Below are 17,879 nucleotides of genomic sequence, written 5' to 3' on the forward strand. Positions count from 1 at the left end.
GAAAGAGGGTATTGCATTTTAGAGGAAACTCAATACTGATGGGTCATATTGAAAACCTGAGCAGTATCCCAAAACCTCATGGGTTGCTGCGAAAGGACCTTCCATAGATCCATCTACTTTATCTGGTTTTACATGTGAATCATCATATTCAGGTGAATGTCCTCATGACACCACCTGTGAAGAATAGGAACCCTAGATCAAATTCTTCATATGGACCAAAGTCTTCACATGGATCAAATTCCTCATATGGATCAAAATCCTCACATGATCATCATCGTGCTAATGCATCTGTTTTGTAGGGAAAATCTAAGGGTCATGAATATGTGCATTATTCTTCAAATCATTATGTTCATAAGTCCTCGAAGAATTTCTCTGCTTACTCATATGCATACTCTAACCCCTCCTCTATGAAACAAAGTGCACTGGCTTCAATGCCACCTTTCTCATATGGAGCTCATAGAATGATGAACTCTTTGCCACCCCTCCAGATGTGGGTAGTGAAGAAAAAGAACTAATCTCTTATGCGGGGTCAGGTCTCCAGAAGAACTTGAACGTCTGAAGAATTTGTTGGAGACCTGAGAATGCTTGAAAGGACGCAAGCTAATCATGAAGAAATGAATTACTCATTTCGCACGTCCTTATGCTCCTGTATCTATTGCACTACTTGATGAAATTCTATCTGATGAATTTGATGTCATATTCTTCACTATGAAGTATATGAGTTTGTAAGATGCACTAATTCATCTACAGGATCAATCTCTCAAAGCTACTGAGTGGGTCATCGACAGTGGATGTACAAATCACATGACCAGTGACAAGAACTTACTCATGGACTCTGCTCTATCTCCATCGCATCTGAAGCATATCACCTACGCTGATAAAGGAAAAAAGCAAGGTATTGGGTTTAGGTAGGGTTGCAATCTAAAAGGATCGACACATGGACAAAGTCATGCTTGTCGAGTCCCTCGGATTCAACCTCATGTCTGTCTCAATGCTTTGTGATCTTGATATGGTTGTCATCTTTGGCAAATATCGCTGCATAGTACTCATGTAATTTGACAAATCGAAAGTCTTCGAAGGCTTTAGGAGAGGAGACTTGTATATTGTTGATTTCTCTGCAGGACCACAACCTGCCACATGTCTACTTGCAAAAGCTTCAGAAGGCTGGCTATGGCATCATCGACTCGGTCATGCTGGCATGAGGTGCACACACTTGTGAACAAGAAGCATGTCATTGGCATCGAGGGTGTCAAATTCCGCAAAGATCATCTTTGCGGGGCTTGTGAGGCTGGAAAGATTACCATATCCGAGCATCCCTCGAAGACTATCATGACTACCACTCGTCCTTTTGAATTGCTTCACATGGACCTCTTTGGCCCCACTCATTATGCCACACTAACAAATGCAGCATCATTATATGGCTTTGTTATTGTTGATGATTCACTGGTGCGCGTCGGTGCTACAAAAACGGTTTTTAACCCCTTTTCGCGACAGCATTTGGAGCCATCACCAAGTGAGTGTGGGCGATAGGGGGACCTTCCCACACGACCCAAAAACCATCGGGGATAGGGCCCCTACAGTACTCCTACTCGTTTCTGCTTGCACTGCCATCGCAATCGGTATTCTGTGGTGCTACGTTTACGATGCACGGCCCATCACAAACGGTTCACTATTATAGAACGTGTATGATGCGTGGCCCATCACAAACAGTCACCGTTAAGAAGATTAGCTAATCATCGTACGAGTGTCGGGCAGGATTACGAAAAGTCAGATCGTCGTAACATTATCGTACACGACAACTATCGCACACGCTATTCTGTGGTGCAATGTTTATGATGCATACTTCATCAGAAACATTTCAAGGTTGCGAATCGTGTACGATAAGGCAACTAACACAAACATTTAGTTTGCCCGCACCATTTGCGATATTGTCTAACATCGCACACGCTTTGCAAACGACAACTGTGTGCATGCTTTCACATGTTTCCTCTCTGTGAATCGTCTCGGATTATGGTGCATATCGCAAACATTTGTGTTTTACCAATCGTGTGTGCCATAACAACCTGGAGAGCGTAATTTCACCGTAATTTAATTGCTGTTTTTTCAAATTGTACCGGATTTGGATTTGGATTTGAATTTGAATGTATGCTACAGCTTTATTCATATCCATCAGGTTCAAACAACCAATGCATTATTCGATTCATAGGTACATATGTTCAAGAATTACATAAGAACCAAATAAATAATGATGAACCATAGTTGTATACTTGTACTATTAAAGACGGTAAAGAAAGAGGTGAAATAGACTATTGCTTTGAATCACATAAAAAGTCCAAATGTCCATGCTATAAAGAAAAGAATATGATATGACTTGATGAACAACACTCCACATCAAAAATTCTGTTTTTTTATCACTTACCTACTTGAGGACGAGCAGGAGTTAAGCTCGGGGATGCTGGTACGTCCCCAACATATCTATAATTTTTTGTTGTTCCATGTTGTTTTATTATCAATCTTGGATGTTTTATAATCATTTTATAGTCATTTTATATCATTTTTTGGTACTAACCTATTGACATAGTGCCAAGTGTCAGTTGCTCCTTTTTTCCATGTTTTTTACATCGCAGGAAATCAATATCAAATGGAGTCCAAATGCCACGAAACTCCATGATGAATTTTTATGGGCCAAAAGGAAGGCAACGGGCCCTAGTTGCACCTGGGGGGGTGCCCCAAGGAGGGCACAATCCACCAGGGCGCGCCAGGAGGCCCAGGCGTGCCCACCTCGGGTGCCCCCGGACCACCTCTTTGCTTTATAAATACCCTAAGAATCCCAGAACCCTAGAAGCATCGACGAAATATTCATCCAGCTGCCGTAGAGTCCAGAACCACTAGATCCAATCTAGACACCATCACAGAGGGGTTCACCACTTCCATTGGTGCCTCTCTGATGCTGCGTGAGTAGTTCTTTGTAGACCTTCGGGTCCATAGTTAGTAGCTAGATGGATTTCTCTCTCTCTCGCTGAATTCTCAATACAATGGTCTCTTGGAGATCCAAATGATGTAACTTTTTTTGCGGTGTGTTTGTTGGGATCTGAGGAACTTCGAGTTTATGGTCAGTTATATCTTTTTATATCCATGAAAGTTATTTGAGTTTGTTTGATCTCTTATATGCATGATCTCTTATAGCCTCGTATTTCTTCTCTGATATTTGGGTTTTGTTTGGCCAACTTGATCTATTTATCTTGCAATGGGAAGAGGTGCTTGGTAGTGGGTTCGATCTTACGGTGCTTGATCCTAGTGACAGAAAGGGAACCGACACGTATGTATCGTTGCTACTAAGGATAAAAAGATGGGATCTATATCTACCGCCATAGATAAATGGATCTTGTCTAAATCATGTCATCGTTCTTATTGCATTACTCCATTTTTTCATGAACTTAATACACTAGATGCATGCTGGATAGCGGTTGATGTGTGGAGTAATAGTAGTAGATGCAGGCAGGAGTCGGTCTACTAATCTTGGACGTGATGCCTATGTAATGATCATCACCTGGATATCGTCATAATTATTTGAAGTTCGATCAATTGCCCAACAGTAATTTGTTTACCCACCATTTGCTATTTTTCTCGAGAGAAGCCACTAGTGAAACCTACGGCCCCCGGGTCTTATTTCTCATATATTTGCTTGCGATCTACTTTTCCTTTGCATTTTTATTATGATCTATTAAACCAAAAATACAAAAATACTTTGCTGCACTTGATTTTATTTGCGATCTATTTATTTCAGTCTATTACAACTTTCTCCCGTCAACATGCAATTTCTGGCGCCGTTACCCGAAAGGGATTGACAACCCCTTTAACAAGTCGGGTTGCGAGGTGTTGTTACTTGTGTGCAGGGGCTGTTTACGTTGTGTTGCTTGGTTCTCCTACTGGTTCGATAACCTTGGTTTCATTTCTGAGGGAAATACCTACCGCCGCTGCGCTGCATCATCCCTTCCTCTTTGGGGAAATACCGACGTAGCTTCAAGCGACATCAAAAGGAATTTCTGGCGCCGTTGTCGGGGAGGATCTTCAACATAACCAGGTTCCTAATCACAAATCTCATCTCCTTGCAATTTACATTATTCACCATTTGCCTCCCATTTTCCTCTCCCCCACTTCACAAAAAATTGCCGTTTTATTCGCCTCCCTTTTTCCATTTGCCGTTTTCTTGCCGAATCTGTTTTTGAGTGAGATCTTGTTGTGTGGTCATCATGACTCAAGAGAGCACCAAGTTATGTGATTTCTCAAATACCAACAGAAATGATTTTATTGGCACTCCTCTTGCTCCTCCCACCACCAGTGCGGAGACTTGTGATATTAATACTGCTTTGCTGAATCTTGTTATGAAAGACCAATTTTCTGGTACTCCTAATGAGGATGCCGCGTCCCATCTCAATACCTTCATGGAATTATGTGAAATGCAAAAGAAAAAAGATGTGGACAATGATGTGGTCAAGATGAAATTATTTCCGTTTTCTTTGCGTGTTTCTGCAAAAATTTGGTTCTCTTCTTTGCCTCGCAATAATATTGATTCTTGGAATAAGTGCAAAGATGCTTTTATCACTAAGTATTTTCCACGCGCAAAAATTATTTCCCTTAGAACCCAGATCATGAATTTCAAGCAACTTGAACATGAGCATGTTGCACAATCTTGGGGAAGGATGAAAATTATGATAAGGAATTGCCCAACTCATGGGTTAAATCTTTGGATGATCATACAAAAATTTTATGCGAGATTGAATTTTGTTTCTCGTAATCTTTTAGATTCCGCCGCGGGTGGTACTTTTATGGAAATTACTTTGGGTGAATCCACCAAATTGCTTGATAGTATCATGGCAAATTATTCACAATGGCATACCGAAAGGGCTCCTATTAGTAAAAAAGTTAATTTGGTTGAAGAAATTTCTTCTTTGAGTGATAAAGTTGATGCTCTTATGAAATTGGTTGCTAGTAAAAGTGCTCCTATTGATTTTAATGATATGCCTTTGTCTACTTTGAGTGAGCAAAATAGTGATGCCATTGATGTGAATTTTATTTCTCGCAATAATTTCAACAACAATGCTTATAGAGGAAATTTTAATCCTAGGCCTTTTCCTAGTAATTCCTCTAATAATTATGGTAATTCCTAAGAAAATCAATCTTATAATAATAATAAGAACACCTATAATCTTGAGAATAATATTAAAGAATTTATCAACACACAAAAAGTTTTCAACACTTCCATAGAAGAAAAGTTGAATAAGATTGATGATTTGTCTAGAAGTGTTGATAGAATTGCTCATGATGTGGAAAATCTCAAGATGAAAATTTTTGTGCCTAAAGTTGATGAATCAATTAAAGCTCTTTATGTTTCTATGGACGAAAGTAAGAAAAGAACTGCTATGCTTAGAGCTAAATGAGAATTTTTGAAAGCTTTTTATAGTGATTATTCTTGCAAAAATGATGAAGATCTTAAAACGATTGGTGTTTCTTCTATTGATTCCTTGTTTAGTAAAGTTAAGAATGGTAAGGGACTTGAGAAGAGTCAACTTTAGGTAGAAGGCGTCCCAATATTTCGGTGGTTGAAAATCTTGTTGAGAAAATTGATAAAAGTGGGTTTGGAGAGGTCAAAACTTTAGCTAGTGATGCACCCACTATTTTGGATTACAAAGACTTTAATTATGATAGTTGCTATTTTGTTGATTGTATTTCTTTGTTGCAATCCATGCTAAATTCACCCCATGCTTATGAACAAAACAAAGCTTTTACTAAGCATATTGTTGATGCTATGATGAAAGCTTTGGAAGAAAAGTTGGAATTAGAAGTTTCAATTTCTAGAAAATTGCATGATGAGTGGGAACCTACTATCAAAGTAAAGATTAAAAATTATGAGTGTTTTGCTTTGTGTGACTTGGGTGCTAGTGTTTCTACAATTCCGAAATCTTTATGTGATGTGCTTGGTCTTACTAATCTTGAAGAATGTTCTTTGAATTTGTACTTGGCGGATTCTACTATTAAAAAGCCTATGGGAAGAATTAATGATGTTCTTATTCTTGCAAATAGTAATTATGTGCCCATTGATTTTATTGTTCTTGATATTGATTGCAATCCATCTTGTCCAATTATTCTTGGTAGACCGTTTTTATGCACTATCGGTGCCATGATTGATATGAAAGAAGGCAATATTAAGTTCCAATTTCCTGTGAGGAAGGGCATGGAACACTTTCCTAGAACTAAAATCAGGACACCTTATGAATCAATCATGAGGGCATCTTATGGATCTCGAACCAAAGATGACAAACTTAGATCCTTGCCTTACGCCTAGCTAAGGGCGTAAAACTATATCGCTTGTTGGGAGGCAACCCAATGAATAAAATTTATTTTTGATTTTTGCTTTTTGTTTTTGAGTGTTAGCACAATTATTCTACTGGTATTATTGTATTTTTTATGTTTTAATTAGTGTTTGTGCCAAGTAAAGCCTTTAGGATCTTCTTGGGTGATAGTTGTTTGATCTTGCTGAAAAAGACAGAAACTTTGTGCTCATGAAAATAATTTTAATAAATCACAAAAAAGAGCTTTTGCTATGATTCTTTTGCAGAAGATTAATATACAAATTACCCTGGTCTTCCTAATTTGGTAGAATTTTTGGAGTTCCAGAATTATTCGCAAAAGTCAGATTACTACAGACTGTTCTGTTTTGATAGATTCTGTTTTCTTTGTGTTGTGTGCTTATTTTGATGGCTCTATGGTTTTCATTGATGAGTTTTTGCCATAGAAAAGTTGGAATAAAGTAGATATAATACAAAAACAAAATATGAATTGGTTTGATACAACACTTATAGTAGTGATTTATTTTTCTTACACTAACGGATCTCACGAAGGTTTTGTTGAGTTTTGTGTGATTGAAGTTTTCAAGTTTTGGGTTATCTTACGATGGATGAAGGAAGGATGTAAGAGCCTAAGCTTGGGGATGCCCCGGCATCCCAAGCTATTATCCAAAAATGAGAAACCAATTAAGCTTGGGGATGCCCCCAAGTGGCATCCCCGCTTTCTTCCAACAACTATCGGTATTTTACTCGAGGCTATATTTTTACTCGTCACATGATATGTGTTTTGCTTGGAGCGTCTTGTATGATATGTATCTTTGCTTTTTTTATTTTGTGTTTTAAGTCATCAATCCTTGCTGTACACACCTATTTGAGAGAGCCAAATTTATATCATGACTCATTAGAATTGCTCTCTGTGCTTCACTTAAATCTTTTATGAGCTAGGACTTGCTCTAGTGCTTCACTTATATCTTTTTGAGCACGGTGTGCTTAGTATTTTTTAAGAAATGCTCTCTTGCTTCACTTAGTTTTGTTTGAGAGTTAGTAACATTTTGAAGAAATTCTCTCTTGCTTCACTTAAATTGTTTTGAGAGAAAGAAAATTTGTTATGCTCATGATCTTTACTTATATTTGTTTGAGCTTATGAAAAGCAACACATGAAAATTAGTCCCAAAGTGATAGATATCCAAGAAGGATAAAGAAAAAAATGTCATGAAGATCATTGGACAAAATAAACTTGATTCTTAGTAATAGTTTTGAGATATGATGATGTGATATGTGAGTTATGTTGATGAGTAATTGTGCTCTGCTTTAGTCGTGCCTGAAGAAACTGCACCTCACTCGCAATGTCTCAGATGTCAATTCATGGGTTATGGACTGGATGACTGAAAACACTCACTACAAAGCTCCAACAATTGAATTACTTCATGCCATCCCAGTCAGCCCTCCAGTAGAAGGTGCAAGGCTTATCTATGAGGAAGCTGAACTTCAAAATCATCTCATGCAAGTATTGATGAAGCCTTTGCATCTAAGCCAAGCTCCAAGAACCACTTTCCTCGTGGAGGATTTTTTGTATGTGCCTAGGACCATCTACCGCATATTGACCAAAACACTCAGTCCGATCAAAGGCCACAACCCTGAAGAAGAAGAAGTTGTTGGCATCATGAAGAATCTACTGTTCAACATCATCCATGGGATTCCCATTAACTATCATGATCTCTTCATGAGAATTTTGTCCAATGTTGCTCTTTTACCGTTTGAATTGAAGCCCTATGCTCCTTGGATAATGAGGTTCATTAGAACCAGGTCTTCAATTCCGTACAAGGCTGACTTTCAGAATCACTTTAGCTTTCTGCCTCTTATTGAAGTTCTCAAAAGGACAATTTCCCTAGTTGATGAAAAAGGCAAAGTTGTTGTTATTGATGAAGGCACTCGTCCACTGGATGGTCAATTTTGTAAGGCTGCATCTTACTCCACCAATGATGACTCTCCAACACAGGACTCTGCTGCTAAAGGCACTAAGCAACATCCTCAAGCCACTGCCCCGCGTGTGATGACTAATCGTGAGCTTCTTCTAAGTCATCATCAGAAATTCGATCGCAATCACAAGTGGTCAAGCGTCAATTTGGCTCAATTCTTCAAAACATGACTATCATGCAGAATACTATGAAGAAGAATCATTACTATGTGCATGAAATCTTTGATCGCACTTGGGCTATACTTTCTCATCTTTACAGTGATGAAGACCTCAAGCAGATGGACTTTCAGCAGAACTTTGACTGGTTTCATCCTTCTTTGAAGAAATTCAAGAAGGTTAAAGTTCCTCAACTGGTCACAAGTTCATTTTCTTCATTGCGTGAGAAGGACGAAGCTGAAGATCTCGACGACACTGCGGTAGGCCCAACTCCAATAAATGAACCTGACAACACCGGCGCTCCTCCATCAACCTCAAGATGATATTCTTTAGGGGCGTTAGTCCTCATTTTTCATCCCTTTTGGTCATTTGACGACAAAGGGGAGGAATTTGAGTTAGTCTTCAAGCGGGTCTCTATATATGGGCTGTTTTTCGTTAAGTTACAACTCTCGTTCTTCTGAAGTGTTTGTTTGATGAGTTGTAAACTTAAGTCCGACGGTGGCTGATACTTTTGAACTACTTTCTGTATGCTTATTTCCTCAAGTACCTTAATGCACGCATCCTGAATTTTGTCAGACACCATTTTCCATCATGCATTTCAAATTCTTCATACTATATGTTAAATGCATGAATGGATTACGAGATATAGGGGGAGATTTCCAAGATTCTATCCTACCATTTGCATTTGCAGTCCAAAGCAAATTCCTCAAATATGCACATCTTCAGCTGGAGTTCTATATCTTGCAATAAAATTCCTCAAATTCAGTATTTACACTTCATATGTTTATCCCCGTTGAAATATTACCCTATTTGTCATCAATCACCAAAAAGGGGGAGATTGTAAGTGCATCTAGGGCCCCTTGGTGATTTTGGTGTATTGAAGACTTATAGGTTAAGGGACTAATGTGTTTGTGAGTGTACACAGGTCTATAAGTCTCTGAGGAGTTTGATATATCCGATAAAAGTCGACCCCTAAAAATAAATGTCTTCATTTGAAGACTTTGGTTTTCTTGAAGACTTTGAAAATGAGAAAATTGGTGTGACCTTGAAGATATCGATGCGAGGACTATGAAGTGTCAAGACTTTTGTTTTTGCAGTTTCATTTCCTTCTTTTGAGTCATAGGAAACACCGTACTGTTAAAGGGGGTCGAGGTAATACTAAGGAAAAATTTCCAAGTGATGCTCATCTCCAAGCCTAAACATACCCAATCCTTCGAGTGAAGCCCTTGGAAATCTCTTGTAGTTCAGTCAATTTCATCAGTAACAGAGACGAAGATCTTCTGGCCCATGAGGAATTTGTTCTGAATGAGGAGTTAGGAATTCGCCAGTACGAATTTGCCTACAATGAGGAACATGATAGGCCTGAGGAATTTGAGAGCTCAAATTTTTGACCGTTGCTGTGCTTCGCGCCAGCTGTCCCAAATATCTTATCCACATAACGTTCATATCATTAGGGTCACTTATGTCTTATCATGTCGGGCTGCTCCTTGTCTATAAATAGCTGCCCCCTCAACCACTAGGTTGTTGGCTGCTCCGAGAGATAGATTTACACTTTTCATTTAGAGCATCCCATGCTCCGAGGACTTTGAGAGAAAATGACCAGTGAGGAAAAACCCAAAACCCCAACACCTAAAACCCAAAGTGATTGAGCATCACTAAAGAGATTGTTCCTATGTGGAACCTATGCTTGTTACCTTTGAAGGTTGTGCATCTTCCAGACGGTTAGGCCTCAAGGTCTAGAGCATCCAAGGGGAACTGTGGATCACTGAGTGACCAAGTCTGTGAAGGTTTGGAAGTCACCTTGAAGACTTACCACAAGTGATTGGACAAGGTATGTGTGACCTGATGACCCACAAGTGTAGGGGATATATCATAGTCCTTTAGATAAGTAAGAGTGTCGAACCCAACGAGGAGCAGAAGGAAATGACAAACGGTTTTCAGTAAGGTATTCTCTGCAAGCACTGAAATTGTAGGTAACAAATAGTTTTCTGATAAGATAAATTATAACGGGTAACAAGCAATGAAAGTAAATAAAGTGCAGCAAGGTGGCCCAATCCTTTTTGTAGCAAAGGACAATCCTGGACAGTTTCTTATAAAGAGAAAAGAGCTCCCGAGGACACATGGGAATTATCGTCAAGCTAGTTTTCATCACGCTCATATGATTCACGTTCGGTACTTTGATAATTTGATATGTCGGTGGACCGGTTCTTGGGTACTTCCCTTACTTGGACAAGCATCCCACTTATGATTAAACCTAACCACAGCATTAGACATATGGATCCAAATCAGCCCCTTATGAAGCAACGCATAAACTAGGGTTTAAGCTTCTGTCACTCTAGCAACCCATCATCTACTTATTACTTCCCAATGCCTTCCTCTAGGCCAAAATAATGGTGAAGTTTCATGTAGTCGATGTTCACACAACACCACTAGAGGAGAGACAACATACATATCATCAAAATATCGAACGAATACCAAATTCACATGACTACTAATAGCAAGACTTCACCCATGTCCTCAGGAACAAATGTTACTACTCACAAATCATATTCATGTTCATGATCAGAGGAGTATTAATATGCATTAAGGATCTGAACATATGATCTTCCACCAAGTAAACCAATTAGCATCAACTACAAGGAGTAATCAACACTACTAGCATCCCATAGGTACCAATTTGTGGTTTTGATACAAGATTGGATACAAGAGATGAACTAGGGTTTTGAGAGGAGATGGTGCTGGTGAAGATGTTGATGGATATTGACCCCCTCCCGATGAGAGGATCATTGGTGATGACGATGGTGATGATTTCCCCCTCCCGGAGGGAAGTTTCCCCGGCAGAACAGCTCCGTCGGAGCCCTAGATTGGTTCCGCCAAGGTTCCGCCTCATGGCGGCGGAGTTTCATCTCGTAAGCTTGCTTTTGATTTTTTTTTCCAGGGTAAAAGCCTTCATATAGCAGAAGATGGGCACCGGAGGGCCACAAGGGGCACAGGAGACAGGGGGCGCGCCCAGTAGGGATGGGCGCGCCCCCACCCTCCTGGCCAGGGTGTGGGCCCCCTCTGGTGTTTTCTTCGCTCAATAATTCTTACTAATTCCAAAAATGACTTCCGTGGAGTTTCAGGATTTTTGGAGCTGTGTTGAATAGGTTTCCAATATTTGCTCCTTTTCCAGCCAGAATTCCAGCTGTCGGCATTCCCCCTCTTCATGGTAAACCTTGTAAAATAAGAGAGAATAGCCATAAGTATTGAGACATAATGTGTAATAACAGCCCATAATGCAATAAATATTGATATAAAAGCATGATGCAAAATGGACGTATCAACTCCCCCAAGCTTAGACCTCGCTTGTCCTCAAGCGGAAGCCGAAATCGAAAAATATGTCCACATGTTTGGAGATAGATGTGTCGATAGAAATAAAATATGGACATGAGGGCATCATGATCATTCTTATAACAACAACATATATAGATTTTGTCATATGATTTCTTATGCTCAAGTAACATTCAATTCACAATGTCAAGTATAGTTTAGAAACTTCATTGGGAACTAACAAACTATAATCTCAGTCATTGAAGCAATTGAAATTTATCATAACATAAGAAAGAGTCAAGAATAGAGCTTTTCAGCAAGTCCACATACTCAACTATCATATAGTCTTCTACAATCGCTAACACTCACGCAGTACTTGTGGTTATGGAGTTTCAACCGGACACTGAGAAAGATAGGGGCTTATTGTCTTGCCTCCCAACGTATTCACCTTTGGTTGATGTCAACAATAATAATTCATGCTAACTTACATCCAAGTGAATATATATATCAGGATCTTTCAAACACGAGGAGCTTGCCAAAGGATAAAATGAAAAAAGGGAAGGTGAAGATCACCTTGACTCAAGCATAAAGTAAAAACATAAGGTAAAAGATAGGCCCTTCGCAGAGGGAAGCAGAGGTTGTCATGTGCTTTTAGGGTTGGATGCACAGAATCTTAATGCAAAAGAACGTCACTTTATATTGCCACTTGTGATATGAACCTTTATTATGAAGTCCGTCGCTTTTATTACTTCCATATCACGCGATCGTATAAAGCTTATTTTCTCCGCACTAATAAGTCATACGTATTTAGAGCAATTTTTATTGCTTGCAACATGACAGCTTACTTGAAGGATCTTACTCAATCCATAGGTAGGTATGGTGGACTCTCATGGCAAAACTGGGTTTAAGGATATTTGGAAGCACAAGTAGTATCTCTACTTGATGCAAGGAATATTGGCTAGCATGAGGGGGAAAGGCAAGCTCAACATGTTGGGAAGATCAATGACAATATACTTTAACTGAGATGTGAGAAAACATAAACCATTACGTTGTCTTCCTTATCCAACATCAACTCTTTTAGCATGTCATACTTAATGAGTGCTCACAATCATAAAAGATGTCCAAGATAGTATATTTGTATGTGAAAACCTCTCTTTCCTTGTTACTTCCTATTAATTGCAACGATGACCAAAACTATGTTTTTCAACTCTCAAGAACTTTTATGCCTCATACTTTTTATATGTGAAGTCATTACTATCCATAAAATCAATATGAACTCTTTTATTCTTTTTATTCTTTCTACTTTCTCAAGATCATAGCAAGATAGCAAAGCCCTTGACTCAACACTAATCTTTATTATAGATAGCTCACGGACTCGATTACATAAAGAGATCACAAAGCAAAACTCAAAACTACTTGATACCAAAACTTCAATCTACTAGATCAAGATATTACTAAAAGGATCGAACTAAGTAAAACGGTAAAGATAGGAGTGTGATGGTGATACGATATCGGGGCACCTCCCCCAAGCTTGGCAGTTGCCAAGGGGAGTGCCCATACCCATATGATTATGTCCTCGGAAGTGGTGAAGTAGGATTTTTTGATGATGTAGGCTTCTTCCTCAATTTACGCTTGAGGATAGTATTTTGCTCCTTTAGACCATCGATTTCCTGCTCAAGACTTAATATCCTTTTGCATAGTTCCTGTTTATTTTCCTGCAAGAGACGAAAAGGGATAAACTCGATCTTTGGCTTCTTTGCTCTATCAGGGAAGCTTGACTTTTTAAACCCCACATGCATGTCCCCAGATTGAGGTAATGGGGTTTTGTCTTCGTCTGAACTCGTCTCCTCCTTTCCCTTAGGCTCATAGTCTTCCTCTTCTTCAGTGGTCCAGCCACCATGCTCCAAGTCCCCATAGACCTTAGGGTCTGCAAGGTAATCAGCCACATAGCTTTCCCCTTCCGAATCCTGAGACGACATATTGCTCTAAATCTGCAACAGGAACAACTCAAAACAAAAACAGAGGATATTTGCATGATACGGTGGTCAAAACCTTCAGGAGATTATATAATGAATATTTACCGACCAAAATACGTAACGTGGAAGAAAAAGGAGTCCAGGAGGCACATGAGGTGTCCACGAGACAGGGGGCACGCCTAGTAAGGGTCAGCGCGCCCTCCACCCTCGTGGAGGCCTCGTGTCCTTCTCGGATTACTTCTTTCTTTCCAAAATTCTTAAATATTCCAAAACAGAGGAAAATTGCCATTAGAACTATTTTGGAGCCGGTTTACTTACCGTACCACATACCTATTCCTTTTCGGAGTCTGAAACATTCTAGAAAGTGTCCCTTATGTATTCCTATTCCTCTGGGGTTACGGTCTCAATAATATTAGTTTCAAGATTGATAGGATTACCTAAGATATAATGTTTAATTCTTTGACCGTTCACCACCCTCGGACTTGTGCCTTCGAGGTTGTTGATTTTTATGGCACCGGAATGATAGACTTCCTTGATAACGTAAGGACCTTCCCATTTAGAGAGAAGTTTTCCTGCAAAAAATCTTAAATGAGAGTTGAATAGCAACACATAATCACCTACGTTAAACTCATGCTTTTGTATTCTTTTGTCATGCCATCTTTTAACTTTTTCTTTGAACAGCTTGTCATTCTCATAGGCTTGGGTTCTCCATTCATCAAGTGAGCTAATGTCAAACAACCTCTTCTCACCGGCAAGTTTGAAGTCATAGTTGAGCTCTTTAATAGCCCAATATGCTTTATGTTCAAGTTCAAGAGGTAAGTGACATGCTTTTCCATAAACCATCTTATACGGAGACATACCCATAGGATTTTTATATGCAGTTCTATAGGCCCATAATGCATCATCAAGTTTTTTGGACCAATTCTTTCTAGATCTATTCATAGTCTTTTGAAAAATTAATTTGAGCTCTCTATTGCTCAACTCTACTTGACCACTAGACTGCGGGTGATAAGAAGATGCAATTCTATGATTAAGATCATACTTAGCAAGCATCTTACAGAAAGCACCATGAATAAAATGTGAACCACCATCAGTCATAAGGTATCTAGGGACTCCAAACCTCGGAAAAATAACTTCTTTAAGCATCTTAATAGAGGTGTTATGATCAGCACTACTAGTTGAAATAGCTTCTACCCACTTAGTAACGTAATCAACATCAACTAAAATATGTGTATATCCATTAGAGGCAGGAAAAGGTCCCATATAATCAAAGCCCCAAACATCAAATGGTTCAATAACAAGAGAATAATTCATAGGCATTTCTTGACGTCTACTAATATTACCTATTCTTTGACATTCATCACAAGATAAGACAAACTTACGTGCATCTTTGAAGAGAGTAGGCCAATAAAAACCGGATTGCAATACCTTATGTGCAGTTCTATCTCCAGCGTGGTGTCCTCCATAAGATTCAGAGTGACACTTGCGTAGGATCTGTTCCTGTTCATGCTCAGGTACACAACGTCTAATAACACCATCTACTCCTTCTTTATAAAGGTGTGGGTCATCCCAGAAGTAATGTCTTTAAATCATAAAAGAACTTTTTCTTTTGTTGGTATGTGAAACAAGGTGGTATAAATTTAGCAACAATGTAATTAGCATAATCAGCATACCAAGGAGCAGTACAAGAAGCATTAACGACCGCTAATTGTTCATCGGGAAAGCTATCATCAATAGGTAGTGGGTCATCAAGAACATTCTTTAACCTAGACAAGTTGTCTGCAACGGGGTTCTCAGCTCCCTTTCTATCAATAATATGCAAATCAAATTCTTGGAGCAAGAGAACCCATCTAATGAGTCTAGGCTTAGCATCTTTCTTTTCCATAAGATATTTAATAGCAGCATGATCTGTGTGAATAGTAACTTTGGAATCAACAATATAAGGTCTAAACTTATCACATGCGCTAAGAACTCTTTTCCAGTAGCATAATTTCTTTAGGCAGTATCAAGAGTTTTACTAGCGTACTGGATAACATTCAGTTTCTTATCAACTCTTTGCCCTAGAACAACACCTACAACATAATCACTAGCATCACACATAATTTCAAAAGGTAAATTCCAATCAGGAGGATGAACAATAGGTGCAGTGATCAAAGCTTTCTTAAGTATTTCAAATGCTTCTACACAATCATCATCAAAGACAAAAGGAATATCTTTTTGTAATAAATTAGTCAGAGGCCTAGAGATTTTAGAAAAGTCCTTAATGAACCTCCTATAAAAACCGGCATGACCAAGGAAATTTCTTATACCTTTTATGTCCTTGGGACATGGCACCTTTTCAATAGCATCAACTTTAGCTTTATCAACTTCAATGCCTCTCTAGGAAATCTTATGCCCCAAGACAATGCCTTCATTAACCATAAAGTGGCACTTTTCCCAATTCAAGACGAGACTAGTGTCTTCACATCTCTGCAAAACTCGATCAAGGTTGCTCAAGAAATCATCAAAAGAGGATCCATAAACGGAGAAATCATCCATGAATACCTCACAAATCTTTTCACAAAAGTCAGAGAATTTAGCCATCATGCATCTTTGAAAGGTAGCAGGTGCATTACATAAACCAAAAGGCATACGTCTATAAGCAAAAGTACCAAAAGGGCATGTAAAAGTAGTTTTTGATTGATCCTGCGCTGACAAAGGTATTTGAGAGAAACCAGAAAAACCATCTAGAAAGAAGAAATGTGTGTGTTTAGATAGTATTTCTAGCATTTGATCAATAAAAGGTAAAGGGTAATGATCTTTCTTAGTAGCTTTATTTAACTTACGGAAATCAATTACCATCCTATAACCTATAATAATTCTTTGCTGGATCAATTCATCTTTATCATTAGGAACAACAGTAATACCTCCCTTTCTGGGAACACAATGGACAAGACCTACCCATTCACTATCAGCAACGGGATAAATTATACCTGCCTCAAGGAGCTTCAGTATCTCCTTTCTTACCACTTCCTTCATCTTAGGATTTAATCGTCATTGAGGATCTCTAACTGGTTTGGCATCTTTCTCCACTTTAATTTTGTGTTGGCATAGAGTGGGACTAATGCCCTTAAGATCATCCAGAGTATAACCAATAGCAGCACGGTGCTTCTTTAGAGTTTTCAATAATCTTTCTTCTTCTTGCTCTGAAAGGTTAGCACCAATAATAACAGGATATATTTTCTTTTCATCAAGATAAGCATACTTAAGATTATCGGGTAGTGGTTTGAGCTCAAACACGGGATCATCCTTGGGTGGAGGGAGATCCCCTAGGATTTCAGCAGGAAAGTTGTGTTTCAGAATAGGACCCTGTTGAAGGAACACTTCATCTATTTCCCTTCTTTCATTCATAAACATATCATTTTCGTGGTCTAGCAAATATTGTTCTAACGGATCTGTAGGAGGCACGACAATAGAAGCAAGACCAATAATCTCATCCTTACTGGGTGATTCTTTATCACGGGGTTGTCGACGAAACTTAGCAAAATTAAACTCATGAGACATATCGCCTAAGCCAATTGTAACAGTATCCTTATTGCAATCAATCCTAGCATTAACAGTATTCAAGAAGGGTCTACCAAAAATAATGGGACAAAAGTCATCTTGTGGGGAACCAAGAACAAGAAAATCAGTAGGGTATTTAACTTTCCCACACAAGACTTCAATATCTCTAACTATCCCTACTGGCTTAATGGTGTCCCTATTGGCAAGCTTAATAGTAACATCAATATCTTCTATTTCAGTGGGTGCAATATCATGCATAATTTCTTTATATAAGTCATAGGGTATTGCACTGGCACTACCACCCATATCACATAAGCCATGATAACAATGATCTCCTATTTTAATAGAAATAACAGGCATGCCTACAACAGGTCTATGTATCTTAGCATCTGGTCTAGCAATATTAGCAGCCTGTTCACAAAAGTAAATAACATGCCCATCTAAATTATCATCCAAGAGATCTTTAACCATAACAATACTAGGTTCAACTTTGATTTCTCAGGAGGTGTATAAGTTCTAGTATTACTCTTCCGAACAACAGTTGAGGTTTTAGCATGATCCTTTATCCTA

The sequence above is a fragment of the Triticum dicoccoides genome, chromosome 7B (genome assembly GCF_002162155.2).
Source record: "Triticum dicoccoides isolate Atlit2015 ecotype Zavitan chromosome 7B, WEW_v2.0, whole genome shotgun sequence".
Classification (NCBI taxonomy): domain Eukaryota; kingdom Viridiplantae; phylum Streptophyta; class Magnoliopsida; order Poales; family Poaceae; genus Triticum; species Triticum dicoccoides.